Raw genomic sequence first — 14,406 nt, forward strand, 5'->3', positions numbered from 1 at the left:
TCACCATACCGGCGCCGGGATCCTGGCTGTTAGATGGTTGGTTGGGGGGTGAGCGCAATGAAGCCTCTTGCAGGCTCGCTGCGATCTCCACACCATGGAAGTCGTGTACACCCACGAGTGGGTATAGTCCTTGTTGACCGGCATGCCAACCGGAAGGCTATTCAGAGTTTGGGATTTCGGCCTCCCAACCGCCGGTGACATAACAGCATCCCGTATATTCCTAGTAACTTATACTAATGGTTATATATTTTCCCTTTTGCATGCTTGTTACATTTATAAGTCATAAGACCTCATCTCAACAATTATAATTTATAAAAATCCTATCAAATTTAAGAAAAAACGTGGGTGGACATCATAGTATTATTTTCTGGAACATGGGTATATTACAATTCACATCCCTTAATGTTGTGAAAGCCCATGCCACATTATAGAGGTTATTGGAACATCATTTATACACAATTCATTCAGGGAAACCATTTGTTCTCGAAATCCAGATTTAGAACCTTATTCAGTAAGGATTGCAAAATTTGCAAAACGCAATCTGGCTGATTATTGAATGACTGCACATGCGCAACATTGGCCTTGCGCACACATGAGTAAAAATAGCAACAGAAAATGCATACACATCGTGATTGCAATTCAGACGCTGTTTGATTGACAGGAAACTGGAGTTTCTGGGCGAAAACATGCCATTATCTGGGTGTGTGTGAAAAAATGCTGGCGTGCCCAGGCGTTTTTAAAGAGGGCCTCTAATGTCGGTGACGACCACTTCCAGCCTCTTGTGTGGATGACCTTGCCATATAGGAAAAGTCTTCGATGTTCCAGTAATTGCGTATGGTTTTGCGATCAGCCCACATATTGCAATGCATTCGTAATTTCTGCAATGGGCGTTTTTTCTCTATTTCTGGGCGGCAAATATGTGAACACAGCAACTGTTTTTTAGCACAAATTGCAATCCTTGCTGAATAAGGTCCTTAGACCCACCTGGATCTAGAGTACCAAAATAAAAAATTAACCGCATTTCAGTTTTATCCAAAATCTCCTCTTTGTTACACTTTTTCCAATTACCTTTTACTGCTTGTATACTACAGAAGAGTAATACAGGTGAAACTCAGAAAATTAGAATATCGTGCAAAAGTTCATTTATTTCAGTAATCCAGTTTAAAAGGTGAAACTAATATGTTACATAGACTAATTACATGCAAAGTGAGATATTTCAATCATTTATATGTTATAATTTTGATGATTGTGGTTTACAGTTTAAGACAACCCCAAATCCAAAATCTCAGAAAATTAGAATTTGACATAAAATCAATAAAAAAAGGATTTTAAATAGAGAAATGTCAGCCCTCTTAAAAGTATAATCATGCATATGTACTCAGTACTTGGTTTGAGCCCCTTTTGCATGAATTACTGCCTCAATGCGGCATGGCATGGATTCTAGCAGCCTGTGGCACTGCTGAGATGTTATGGAAGACCAGGATGCCTCAATAGTGGCCTTCAGCTCTTCTGCATTGTTTGGTCTCATGTCTCATCTTTCTCTTGGCAATGCCTCATAGATTCTCTATGGGGTTCAGGTCAGGCGAGTTTGCTGGCCAATCCAGCACAGTAATCCCATGGTCATTGAACCAGGTTTTGGTACTTTGGCAGTGTGGGCAGATGCCAAGTCCTGCTGAAAAATGAGGTCAGCATCTCCATAAAGCTTGTCTGCTGAAGGAAGCATGAAGTGCTCTAAAATGTCCTGGTAGACAGCTGCTTTGACTCTGGACTTAAATAAAACACCAGCAGATGACATGGCTCCCCAAATCACCAAAAGTTCCACAACCTGGTTTAATGACCGTGGGATTAATCTCTTTGATTGCAAATAGTATATTTTTGAAAAGGTTCTTTTTCTATAAATTGTTTCCTTAAATCATGCCCTTGTTGCTAATCTTCTACTCTCGAGCCATTCCTTCTAATTCTAAGGAATTGGCTGTTCAGGACCAAAACTAGCCAATCCAAATGATGGTTATTTATAAGGGATAAGTTATTTTAAGGGATAAAAGGAATTGCAATCCGTAGATTTAACATATGCTCTGGTTTTGGATCTCACCTTCTTCTATAAAAATAGATGGATCTAGAAAATGGACAGATTCAAATGTAAGTTGGATATTCTTATTATTAGAATTAAGGTACAAGAAAAAGTTCACAAGGAATTGTTGGTCTCCCTTCCATATGTAAAAAAATTATAGATTCACTCCATAGTCGTGCCCACTGTAAACAGAATTCTGCTCCCAATGTGTCATAAACAAATTGGCGTAGCTAGGGGCAAATCTGGTTCCCATTGCCATCCCATTTGATTGTAAAAAATAAGTTTCATTGTATCAGAATAAAATTATTGTATCCTATCCAATTCTGGATTCAGATTGATAAAATGAGATACTGCTTCCAATCCATTTATATGGTTAATCACTGTATATAAGGATGAAACATCTGCTGCAACAAGTATGTTGTCCTGTTCCCATGTTAGACTGGCCAATTTGGTAATCATATCTGTACAATCCCTTAGATATGGTTCAGTCTTAATAACCAAAGGTTGTAATACAGTATATGGTCAATATAATGGGACAGATTAGCTGTAATTGATTCCCTGCCAACTGCAATTGGTCTTCCTGGTGGTAATTCTCTATTTTTATGAACCTTTGGCAGGATATAGAAAACTGATATTAAGGGATTCTGTATTAATATATACTAAGTAGTCTCAGATATTACACTTTTTTGGACATATTTCTCTAAAAAGGTCACCAGTTTTTTCACAATCTTATCAGGTGTATTGTTTCTAAAGGGCCCTACATACTTGGTGATATTGAAGGATGATATGAATGACATCAGTCAAAAATGAATGATAAATCATTTATATCATTCAGTGTGGATGCATCAATGATGAACGATGCGTGTCCCCGCAGTCGTTCATTGTTGGTCTATCATTGTTTGTACCTGCAAGCCAATTTGGACGATATCAATGTAATGTAATATCATATAGTTAAAATAGGCCTTACAAATCATCTGGTGTGTATGCTAGAAGTCGTTTTGAAAAAAAAAATCGTCCAACGATATTATTGTTGGCTGTCAAAATCGGCCAAATCGCAAAGTGTGTAGGGCCCTTTAGTCTCTTATAGGTAGTGGTGTCTGTTAACTGTCACATCACTTCCCTGTCATAATCTTCTAGATCTAAAATAACAATCCCTCCCCCCTTGTCAGCTGGTTTGATTACAATGGAGGTATTTTCTTTGAGGGATTTCAAGGCTTCTTTTTTATATATATACAGATGGGTCCACGGTTATCTTGACTAGTTTTCTGTGCCTAGGCACAACATGACTTATTAGCATAAACCCTTCATCTATTGTTCTTAGCTGCAATAGAATATAGAGAACAATAAATCCATCGCTCAGCAATGATCCGCTTTGTACCCGTACGACGCGCGTGTGCATTGCGGTGCATATGCATGCGCAGTAGAAACCTGATCACTGCACTGCGAAAATTGGCAGCGAGCGATCAACTCAGAATGACCCCCAATGGTGGAGCTGCTAATTCACAGATTTGTGTGCTCATTGGAATACACACATGCAGTCTATGCAACTGAAGGTCTGAGCAGTTATGTGGTGCACACATCCTGCTCAGTGCACACAACAATCCCATTCGGTCACCACAACAATCCAACCTTGTTCCAACATCCTTCTCACTCCATACATACATCTCATTTAGTATACACATTTAGCTCCCTCAAACATCTTGGTTAATTGATAAAACTATAATACCCCATCTATGGTCTATGCATCTTCACTTACTTCCACTATACACCTCCATGCTGCTCTGTCTTCCCCAATCCCTACTGCTGTGTTTTCCCATCTGTGTTAGTCTGTACTAACTTATCTGCACCATCTGATTTTCCCCATCTGTGCCTTGTCCGTACCACCATTTCCTTCTCTCTGTGCTGCTCAGTGTTTCCCTCTTCAATGTCACTCTGCCTCCTCCGATACATGCCGCACTGTCCTCTCTCCCATCTGCACCAGTTTTCTACCCATCTTTTCCAGTGTTTTTTTCAACCCATCTGCATCGTTGCCCCCCACCACACCACTCTGCCTCCCTTCCCATACGCGCTGCTTAATCTCCCCCACCACACCACTCTTACTCCATTCATGTAGCTGATATCGCCGACATCCCAATGGTTAGTATCCAGGTTACTATTAGGGTTATGGCCCGGGAAGAGGGGGTTAGCCTTAGCCACTCCCCCACGGGTAGGTAAAAATACTTACCCCCTCCGATGTCAGGACCGGCTTCCCCTCATCCATGCTGCTCTGCCCCCCTCATCCGTGCCACTGTTTCTTTCCATCTGTACTGCACTCACCCCTCTCCATCTGTGCTGCTCTTTCTCCCTCATCCACACGGCACTGTCCACCCATCCACACCGCTCTGTCTCACCACCATCTGTGCCACTGTCTTTTCCCCCATCTGTGCCACTGTCTTTCCCCATCTGTTGCACTCTGTCTCCCCCAACTGCATCACTCTGTCTTACCTCCCATCTGTGTTGCTTTGTCCCCCCCATCAGTGCTGCTTAGTCTTCCCCCTATCCACACATTTCTGGCCCCCATCCACACTGCTCTGTCTCCTCCCTCCAATCAACACCAGTCTTACCTCATCTGAGCAGCTTTGTCTTCTGCTCAGACCTTCAGTTGCATAGACTGCATGTGTGTATTCCAATGAGCACACAAATCTGTGAATTAGAAGCTCCACCATTGTGTGAGTGACAGCAATCTCACTCTGTGAGAGTGCTGTATCTGCACTTACCCACAGGCTGTGATGGCATACCATATCTGTATTGCGCAAGGAACACGTCCATTAAGACGACAGACTTAATTACCAGAATTTCATTGCTTTTTGGAGGTTGAGTGGAAGTGTTACAACAGGTTTCTGAAATGCCAGATCATGTGTAAGAAGCCTTAATGGGACATGTGAAACCGTAAGTTTTTTTGTCTAACACACCCCTGGCAACGAGCATTACCCCTGGCCACAAGCATCACAAACCCCTGGCAATGAGTATGACACCCGTCCCAGGGCATGAAATCCTTGGCAATGAGCAATACACCCAGCTCATGAAACCCCTGGCAATGAGCATAACACCCAGCATGTAGAAGCTTTACAGTAGGGCATAATGTATCACGTGCATTGCAGTGTGGAGCATATGGTGCAGGGGACATTACTGTGTGGGGCTTAATATGGTGAAATTTTTTTCCCCCTGTGGTGGCCAAAGTCTGTTGGTGCAGGGTCAAAAACTGGGGTGTAAGGTAGTCTTTCCCTGCGTGGCCACGCCCATTTTAATGAGAGCACGCTCCTTACCTGGGGCAAAGCATTCTGCAGCTTTTACATGTCCCCAATGGCTGCTGAGAGGAACAGCCAATGGGAATACACTGGGGGCAGCTCATTGTGTATTTACATTTCCCAGGTGGACGCTTCTCTTTTCAACAGCAGCAGAGTGCTGGTTGGAGGGGGGTGCCTCCAGCTCCACTGGGCTGCCCGATCACTGAGATCAGGGACACACTGGGAGAGAAGCCATGGGTGCAGAGGGACAAGGAGGTTCCTCTAAGATTGGCGGATGTTGGAAGATTGACTTCCAGCAGCAGCAGCAGCAGCACAGTTTTCTGGTTTAAGTGATATTAGTTTTCTGAAATCGGACATGTGCATCCATTATATATGTACGCCAAGACAAGAGCGTAACTAGGGTCTTTGGTGCCCAGGGCAAGTTGAAGAATGCCCCCCCCCCCCCCCCACCAAAATAAATAAATAAATCACGAACTTCCGAAAAAGGGGACATGGTCAGCTGGGGAGGGGCATTATCAATGTTTTGGTGAGTAACTGAAAAAGACACATGGGGCAGAGAGGGAGAGGGAGACACATGGGGCAGAAAGATAGAGGGAGACACTGGAAAGAGAATGATAAACCAGGGGCAGAGAGAGATGGAAACATAGAGAGGGGGGGGGGATCAGGAGCAGAGAGAGAGAGATTAGGGGCAGTGAGAGAGACACATGGGATAGAGGGAGACAGAGACCAGGACCAGACAGAGAGAGGGAGATATGGGGGAGAGAGAAAGACAGAGAGGGACCAGGGGCAGAGACAGAGAGAGACCAGGGGCAGAGACAGAGAGAGACCAGGGGCAGATACAGACAGATGGAGGCCAGAGGCAGAGAGAGAGACCAAAGCCAGAGAAACATGGGGAAACAGAGAGAGACCAGGGGCCTTTACAGAGAGAGAGAGACAGAGTGACCAGGGATAGTGTGAGAGAGAGAGAGACAGAGACCAGTGGCAGCAAGAGACAGACCAGGGGCAGAGAGAGATGGAGACAAGAGAGACAGAGCCCTGGGCCAGACAGCGAGAGGGAGACATGGGGGACAGAGAGGGGGGGGGTTGACAGTGAGACCAGGGGCAGAGACAGTGAGAGACGATGGGCAGAAAGAGAGGGAGACATAGGGCAGAGGGACAGAGACCAGGGCCAGAGAGAAGATCACTGGAAGACATGGGAGAGAGATAGGTGGAAGAGGCAGAGGCAGAGAGAGAGAGGGAGACAGACTAGGGCCAGAGAGAGACTGGGAGACCTAGGAGACAGAGAGAGACCAGGGCCAGATAGATACTGGGAAACATGGGGGAAGAGAGAGAGGAGGAGACAGAAAGACCAGGGACAGAGAGACCAAGGGCAGTGAGAGAGAGAAAGAGGGGGGGAGAGAGAGAGAGAATGACAGACCAGGGGCAGCGAGAGAGAATGACAGACAAGGGGCAGTGAGAGAGAATGACAGACCAGGGGCAGCGAGACAGATAGACCAGAGGCAGTGAGAGATACAGACCAGGGGCAGAGAGAGAGAGAGAGAGAAACCAGGGGCAGCGAGAGAGAGAGAGAGACAGACAAGGGCAGTGGCGGTACTAGAGAAAGGTGGGCCCAGGTGCAGCAATATTCATTGGGCCCCTCTCCCTTATTATAAATAGGGATAGCACGCGCCACAACAAAAACTGTAAGTGGGTGACTGAGGCAGGGGTGACAGGTAGATAGTGGGTGACTAAAGTAGGGGTGACAGGGATATAGTGGGTGACTGGTGAGGCAGGGGTGACAGGGAGATAGTGGGTGACTGAGGCAGAGGTGACAAGTAGAGAGTAGATGACTGAGGCAGGGGTGACAGGGAGATAGTTGGTGACTGAGGCAGGGGTGACAAGTAAAGAGTACATGACTGAGGTAGGGGTGACAGGGAGATAGTGGGTGACTGAGGTAGGGGTGACAGGAAGATAGTGGGTGACTGAGGCAGGGGTGACAGGGAGATAGCGGGTGACTGAGGCAGGGGTGACGGAGATAGTGGGTGACTGGTGAGGCAGGGATGACAGGGAGATAGTGGGTGACTGGTGAGGCAGGGATGACAGGGAGACAGTGGGTGACTGGTGAGGCAGGGGTGACAGGGTGATAGTGGGTGACTGGTGAGGCAGGGAGATAGTGGGTGACTAAGGCAGGGGAGACAGGGGTGACAGGGAGATAGTGAGTGACTGAGGCAGGGATGACAGGGATCTAGTGGGTGACTGAGCCAGGGGTGACAGGAAGATAGTGGGTAAATGGTGAGGCAGGGATGACAGGGAGATAGTGGGTTACTAAGGCAAGGGTGACAGGGAGATAGTGAGTGACTGAAGCAGGTATGACAGGGAGATACTGGGTGACTGAGGCAGGGGTGACAGGGAGATAGTGGGTGACTGGTGAGGCAGGGATGACAGGGAGATAGTGGGTTACTAAGGCAGGGGTGACAGGGGTGACAGGGAGATAGTGGGTGACTGGTGAGGCAGGGATGACAGGGAGACAGTGGGTGACAGGGAGATAGTGGGTTACTAAGGCAGGGGTGACAGGGAGACAGGGGTGACAGGGAGATAGTGGGTGACTGAGGCAGGGGTAACAGGGAGATAGTGGGTGACTGAGGCAGCGGTGACAGGGAGATAGTGGGTGACTGAAGCTGGGGTGACAGGGAGATAGTTGGTGACTGAAGCAGGAGTGACAGGGAGATAGTAGGTGACTGAGGCAGGGATGACAGGGAGATAGTGGGTGACTGAGGCAGGGGTGACAGGGAGATAGTTGGTGACTGAGGCAGGGTGACATAGTGGGTGACTAAGGCAGGGGTGACAGGGAGATAGTGGGTGACCGAGGCAGGGGTGACTGGGAGACAGTGGGTGACTGAGGCAGGGGTGACTGGGAGACAGTGGGTGACTGGGAGACAGTAAGTGACTGAGGCAGGGGTGACTGGGAGACAGTGGGTGACTGAGGCTGGGGTGACAGGAAGATAGTGAGTGACTGTGCCAGGGAGATAGTGGGTGACAGAGGCAGGGGTGACAGGGAGATAGTGGGTGACTAAGGCAGGGTTGGCAGGGAGATAGTGGGTGACTAAGGCAGGGGTGACATGGAGACAGGGATGACAGGGAGATAGTGGTCGACTGAGGTAGCGGTCACAAGGAAATAATGGGTGACTGGTGAGGCAGGGATGACAGGGAGATAGTGGGTGACTGGTGAGGCAGGGGTGACAGGGAGATACTGGGTGACTGGTGAGGCAGGGGTGACAGGGAGATAGTGGGTGACTGGTGAGGCAGGGGTGACAGGGAGATACTGGGTGACTGGTGAGGCAGGGGTGACAGGGAGATAGTGGGTGACTGGTGAGGCAGAGGTGACAGGGACATAGTGGGTAACTGGTAAGGCAGGGGTGACAAGGAGCTAGTGGGTGACTGGTGAGGCAGGGGTGACAGGGAGATAGTGGGTGACTGATACAGGGGTGACAGGGAGATAGTGGGTGACTGGTGAGGCAGAGGTGACAGGGAGATAGTGGGTGACCGAGGCAGGGGTGACTGGAAGACAGTGGGTGACTGAGGCAGGGGTGACTGGGAGACAGTGGGTGACTGGGAGACAGTGGGTGACTGAGGCAGGGAAGACTGGGAGATAGTGGGTGACTGAGGCTGGGGTGACAGGAAGATAGTGAGTGACTGTGCCAGGGGTGACAGGGAGATAGAGGGTGACAGAGGCAGGGGTGACAGGGAGATAGTGGGTGACTAAGGCAGGGGTGACATGGAGACAGGGATGACAGGTAGATAGTGGTCGACTGAGGTAGCGGTGACAAGGAAATAATGGGTGACTGGTGAGGCAGGGATGACAGGGAGATAGTGGGTGACTGGTGAGGCAGGGGTGACAGGGAGATAGGGGGTAACTGGTGAGGCAGGGGTGACAGGGAGATACTGGGTGACTGGTGAGGCAGGGGTGACAGGGAGATAGTGGGTGACTGGTGAGGCAGGGGTGACAGGGATATAGTAGGTGACTGGTGAGGCAGAGGTGACAGGGAGATAGTGGGTGACTGATACAGGGGTGACAGGGAGATAGTGGGTGACTGATACAGGGGTGACAGGGAGATAGTGGGTGACTGGTGAGGCAGAGGTGACAGAGAGAAAGTGTGCTTGCAGAAAGATGACAGCCGCAGTGTGTGACCCTGTGTGGCAGTGGTTTCCCTCCCTGGCTCCCCACTCACCTTACCCTGTGATCCAGGCTCTCTCTTGGGGCAGTGCAGCAGGGGTGCGAGCACACCTTGGCAGGAGATGAGAAGGCAGCGGCTGCACCCTCCACATATGGTACTCTCCGCGATGTAACGGTCGGGCCGTCCCTGTATATACACACACATAGTAAAAGACACACATAGCAAAACACATATACGACAAAACACACAAACAGCTAAGCACACATAGTAAAACAATTGTATACACACACATACAGTATAGCACAATACGCACACAGATAAACACACACACTCTGGTACTTACATACTTTACCCCTCCTGGCTGGCTCTCTGGTTCCAGGAAGGCTCTTCACGATTGACAGCACAGCAGTGCGGTGCCGGGTTGAAGGGTGCTGCCACTGCCTTCTCATCACCACTGCCACCTCTCACTCATACACTTTCTGGTCTCTCTCACATTACTTCACATCTCTTCTTTTTCTTGCTCTCTTTTACACACATATCTCATTTTATTTCTGCCACACGCACGCTATCTCATTCTATTTCATTCTGTCTCTCATACTGTACATCCCTACATCAGTACACTGGTGCTTTCATTCATCCATACACTGCCGCTCTCATACATCCATATATCCGTACACTGCATCTCTCATTCATCCGCACACTGCCACTCTCATACATCCGCACACTGCCGCTCTCATACATCCGTACACTGCCGCTCTCATACATCCGCACACTGCCGCTCTCATACATCCGTACACTGCCGCTCTCATACATCCATATATCCGTACACTGACGCACTCATACGTCCGCACACTGACGCACTCATACCCATACTACACACAGCCACACATTTATACACATATACTCACAGCCACACACTTATACACACATGTGCACTTATAGATATATAGGGCCCTCTTCCCTCATGTGCTCACCCTTTTCTTCTTTAATAATTCTCAACTGCCCAAATCACAGTTTTTGGGCCACCTGGAACTTATCTCTGTCATTTACTGGTGTAGTTATGCTTAGTTACCCTGTACTTGTCCAAAATTGATTTCAACTGTAAGTCACTGTTTTGATTATGTGCATATGTACTCTGTAATTGGGCGCTGCGGAACCCTTGTGGCGCCATATAAATAAATGATAATAATAATAATAATAATAATAAAATAATAATAATAGATGGTGCCCCCCTTACCTTAACACATCACAATCACATGGCAGCATACCGCAATGTACAGTATACACTACAGGCACAGCAGCTCAGATCCATTCCTCCCCTCAGTTTCCCACATTGCACAGAAGGCAGCAGTGAGCCGTGTAGCCACGCCCCCTGATCGGATTCTTCTCTCTGTAGTTTCACTTTCACAGCTGTCCTGACACGGACTATAGTATGAGGTGCTCTTCCTGCCCAGATGCCCCTAGGATTTTCCGATGCCCTAGGCAGTTGCCTATAGCTAGGGCCGGGTCTCAGGAGCATATGACGGGTGCTGACAGTGGACATGTGTCCTGTGCCTCCTGCCCGGCACTCGCAGCATAGTAACCCACCCACACCCAAAATACTGGCAGCAGCAGGGGGCGGTATAGGTGGCCGGTGACCTCCCAGCTCTTGGAGCACATTAGTGTCAGGTAGAGTAGGAGCATAGAGTGGGAGATAGGGTCACAGAGGATCCTCAGTAGCTGCCACGGGCTGGCCTCCGGATCTCATGCTCCCGCAGGTAGTGGAAGTCCTTGTGGCAGAAGACCAGGAAGTCAGTCAGTGCAGCTCCAGTGGGTTACACAGATCAGGCTACCCACCGGTGAACTGCAGTCTCTGCACCAGGCCCAACGAGCGCATGAACCACTCGTACACAGCTGCTGGGAGCCTGGCCCGGGAACACTCCGTGCTGAGGTAGTCACCGCTGAGAAGCAGTCGTGATGGGGGCAGGGGCGACTAGCTGCCCACTCTTTCTTCCTGTCAGATGTCCTGTGCTGGCTGCTCCTCCGAGGCAGCTTCAGTTTCAGCATTAACAGGGCGGCCGGCCAGGCAGCAACATTCTCATGCCCGCTCTACAGCAATGGGTTGACACAGTCACATAGAGTAAAGCACTTTTGAAAATGCCACCACATCTGGCATTGCGGCACACACAGGAATAAATTAAGTGACGTCATCTAAACTGCCTGGCCCCGCTCATGGCATATACAGATAAAATATATTTTTACTGTAACAACACCAGAACTAAAAAAACACTCAGAGAGCACCCACTCAGTCCCAAAACACCCCCCAATCATTTTGTATAATACACATAGAGCTAATTATTTTTATAATCACAGAACAAATTGGCTATGTGAGGCGTGATCAGCCATATTTCTCTACTCAAGTGAAGCTACTCTCTGTACACCCCCTGCTGGCGGCCACTGCGCAGGCGCAACAAATTGAAATGCCCTATCTTTAAAATGGGGCATATTTTACTAAATTAAAAAAACTGTAACTTTCTGAAAAACCTTAACCCCAAAAGGCACTACACTGGGACATGCTTTATCTAATAAAACAATCCCCAAGTCTTTATTTGTCTACTATCCTGAGTTATGCCTTCCCAAAAATCTTCCCATAGACTACATGGGAAAATGGTGCTAAAAAGCCAAACAGGAAGTAGGTGAAAAAAACTGACAGTTGAAACTTTAGGTTACTCCTAATTCCTCATTTTTTATTATTTTGCCCTGAAATTTGGTATGCAGCACTGGGTGACGATTCTACGCGTCCATGCCAAATGTCAGCTCAGTATGTCCAAATCACTTTTAAGGTGTAGCCCCTCAAACACCATGCCCCTATCTCAGAAGTTCCCTATGGGAGAATTCTGTTTGTTCGATTCAGCCTTAATATAAGGGCACGACCGTGCCCTTATAATAAATCTCAAATGCATCTGCATAACTGGAAGGTGCAAATTTCAATCCCTTCTAAAGCGCCATATCCTCTTCTCTAGTGAGGACATAACTACTAGGATTATTGTCATATATTTTGTTTTTTCTTATATACACATGTGTGGTTTTAATATTGGTATATGGGGGGTAATTCTAAGTTGATCGCAGCAGGATTTTGGTTAGCAGTTGGGCAAAACCATGTGCACTGCAGGGGGGGAAGATATAATATGTGCAGAGAGAGTTAGATTTGGGTGTGGTGTGTTCAATCTGCAATCTAAATTGCAATGTAAAAATAAAGCAGCCAGTATTTACCCTGCACAGAAACAAAATAACCCACCCAAATCTAACTCTCTCTGCACATGTTATATCGGCCACACCTGCAGTGCACATGGTTTTGCCCAACTGCTAAAAAATTTCCTGCTGCGATCAACTTGGAATTACCCCCATAGTGCATGAGTAAAGAATGTACTTGCATCAGTTTTGACACATACCGTTTAATTTTTTTTATTGGTGGATATCCTACACTATGAGGACTTTCATAGGAAGTGAGTGTGACAAAGGATTTTCGCTTTCTTTTTCCTGGATTGTAATAATTTCTATGTGTATGGTGACTATGGTGACACATTGTCGATAAGTTGTGTTGTTGCTGCTCCTGATGGGTGGGGTCTATAATGTTCTGTTTGTGTACAGGGTGGGAGTATTTGGGCTAGGCTGCTGCAGCAGAGGGATATGGATAGGCATTAGGCTATGGGAGGGGAGGGTTTTGGCTAGACTGCAGGAGGGGAGGTTAGGGTTAGGCTACAGGAAGGGAGGGTTATGGTTAGGCTACAGGAGGGGGGGGTTAGGTTTAGGTTACGGGAGGGGAGAGTTAGGGCTAGGCTGTGGCAACAGAGGAATATAGTTAGGCTACAGGAAGGGAGGGTAGGCTGCTAAAGGGGAGGTTAGGTTCAGGCTACAGGAGGGGTGGGTTAGGCTATCGGAAAGGATGGTTATGGCACAGGATGGGAGGTTAGGGTTTGGCACTAGGGGGAGTGGGAGGGGTTAGGAATCCTCACCACTGGAAGCATTGCAGAATCATCCAGAAGTCATGATAAGCTGACAGCTAGAGCTGGAAGACACCACTGGAGCTGCCTTACCCACCAAAACAGGTACGTCACTACTAGACCACCAGGAATGTTTTATCCACATTCTAATCATGTCAACATTTTAACTGTGTCAACATGATGACTGTCAATGTGGTCAATATCCACAGGGCGAGTATGTTGACATTATGCCTTCTAAATATGCAGAACCCCACACAATGCCGCATTACTAATATCAGTACTATTTGGCAGAATAAAACTTTCAAAAGTTAGGAAACTGAATCAGTCAGGCATTGCATAGGAGATGGGGTGTAATTGTCTTTAAGATTGATGGAATTATTATGCAACTACAGTAATGATGTATAGTGTCAGTGATCAGTGATGTCATGTTACTGTAACATTATATCTGATGTCATGAAACATATGACTTTCTCTTAGTGTTTGGTGCACATGTAATGGATTTCAGAAGCGAGGCACAGCGCATATCATCTGCTTCTTCGGTATGTTTGTAAATCCAATTCCAGGGGATAAATCAACACAACTGTTGCCAGGGGGTAAGCGGAATGTGAATTTCTGTAACAGGCTTGTAAAGAAGATGAAGAGCTCCATCCTAGCGAGATTCTCTCCAGCACAGGCTCTGCGGCCTAAAACACAGAAGACAAATATAGGTCACAGGGAATGATTTATATGAGGCTGCACATCTTGGAGATTAAGCCGCAGATTTAAGGTGGCGATATTTTAAAACAGCAAAACCAGTCTTGTATTGCCATTTAAATTGTTTTCACTTTAAATCTGCGGGTTTTACTGAAATCACATCTTATTACATATACCTCACGGTACAGTATATATATATATATATATATATATATATA

At 47.2% G+C, this 14,406-nt stretch overlaps 1 pseudogene; it reads right to left on the reverse strand.

Annotated features, from left to right (window-relative positions):
- Positions 1 to 13,996: 13,996 nt before the first annotated feature.
- Positions 13,997 to 14,406, reverse strand: part of LOC134908897 (cytochrome P450 2K1-like) — a 154,019-nt pseudogene continuing 153,609 nt past the window's right edge.

Source organism: Pseudophryne corroboree, chromosome 4 (assembly GCF_028390025.1).
Source record: "Pseudophryne corroboree isolate aPseCor3 chromosome 4, aPseCor3.hap2, whole genome shotgun sequence".
Classification (NCBI taxonomy): Eukaryota; Metazoa; Chordata; class Amphibia; order Anura; family Myobatrachidae; genus Pseudophryne; species Pseudophryne corroboree.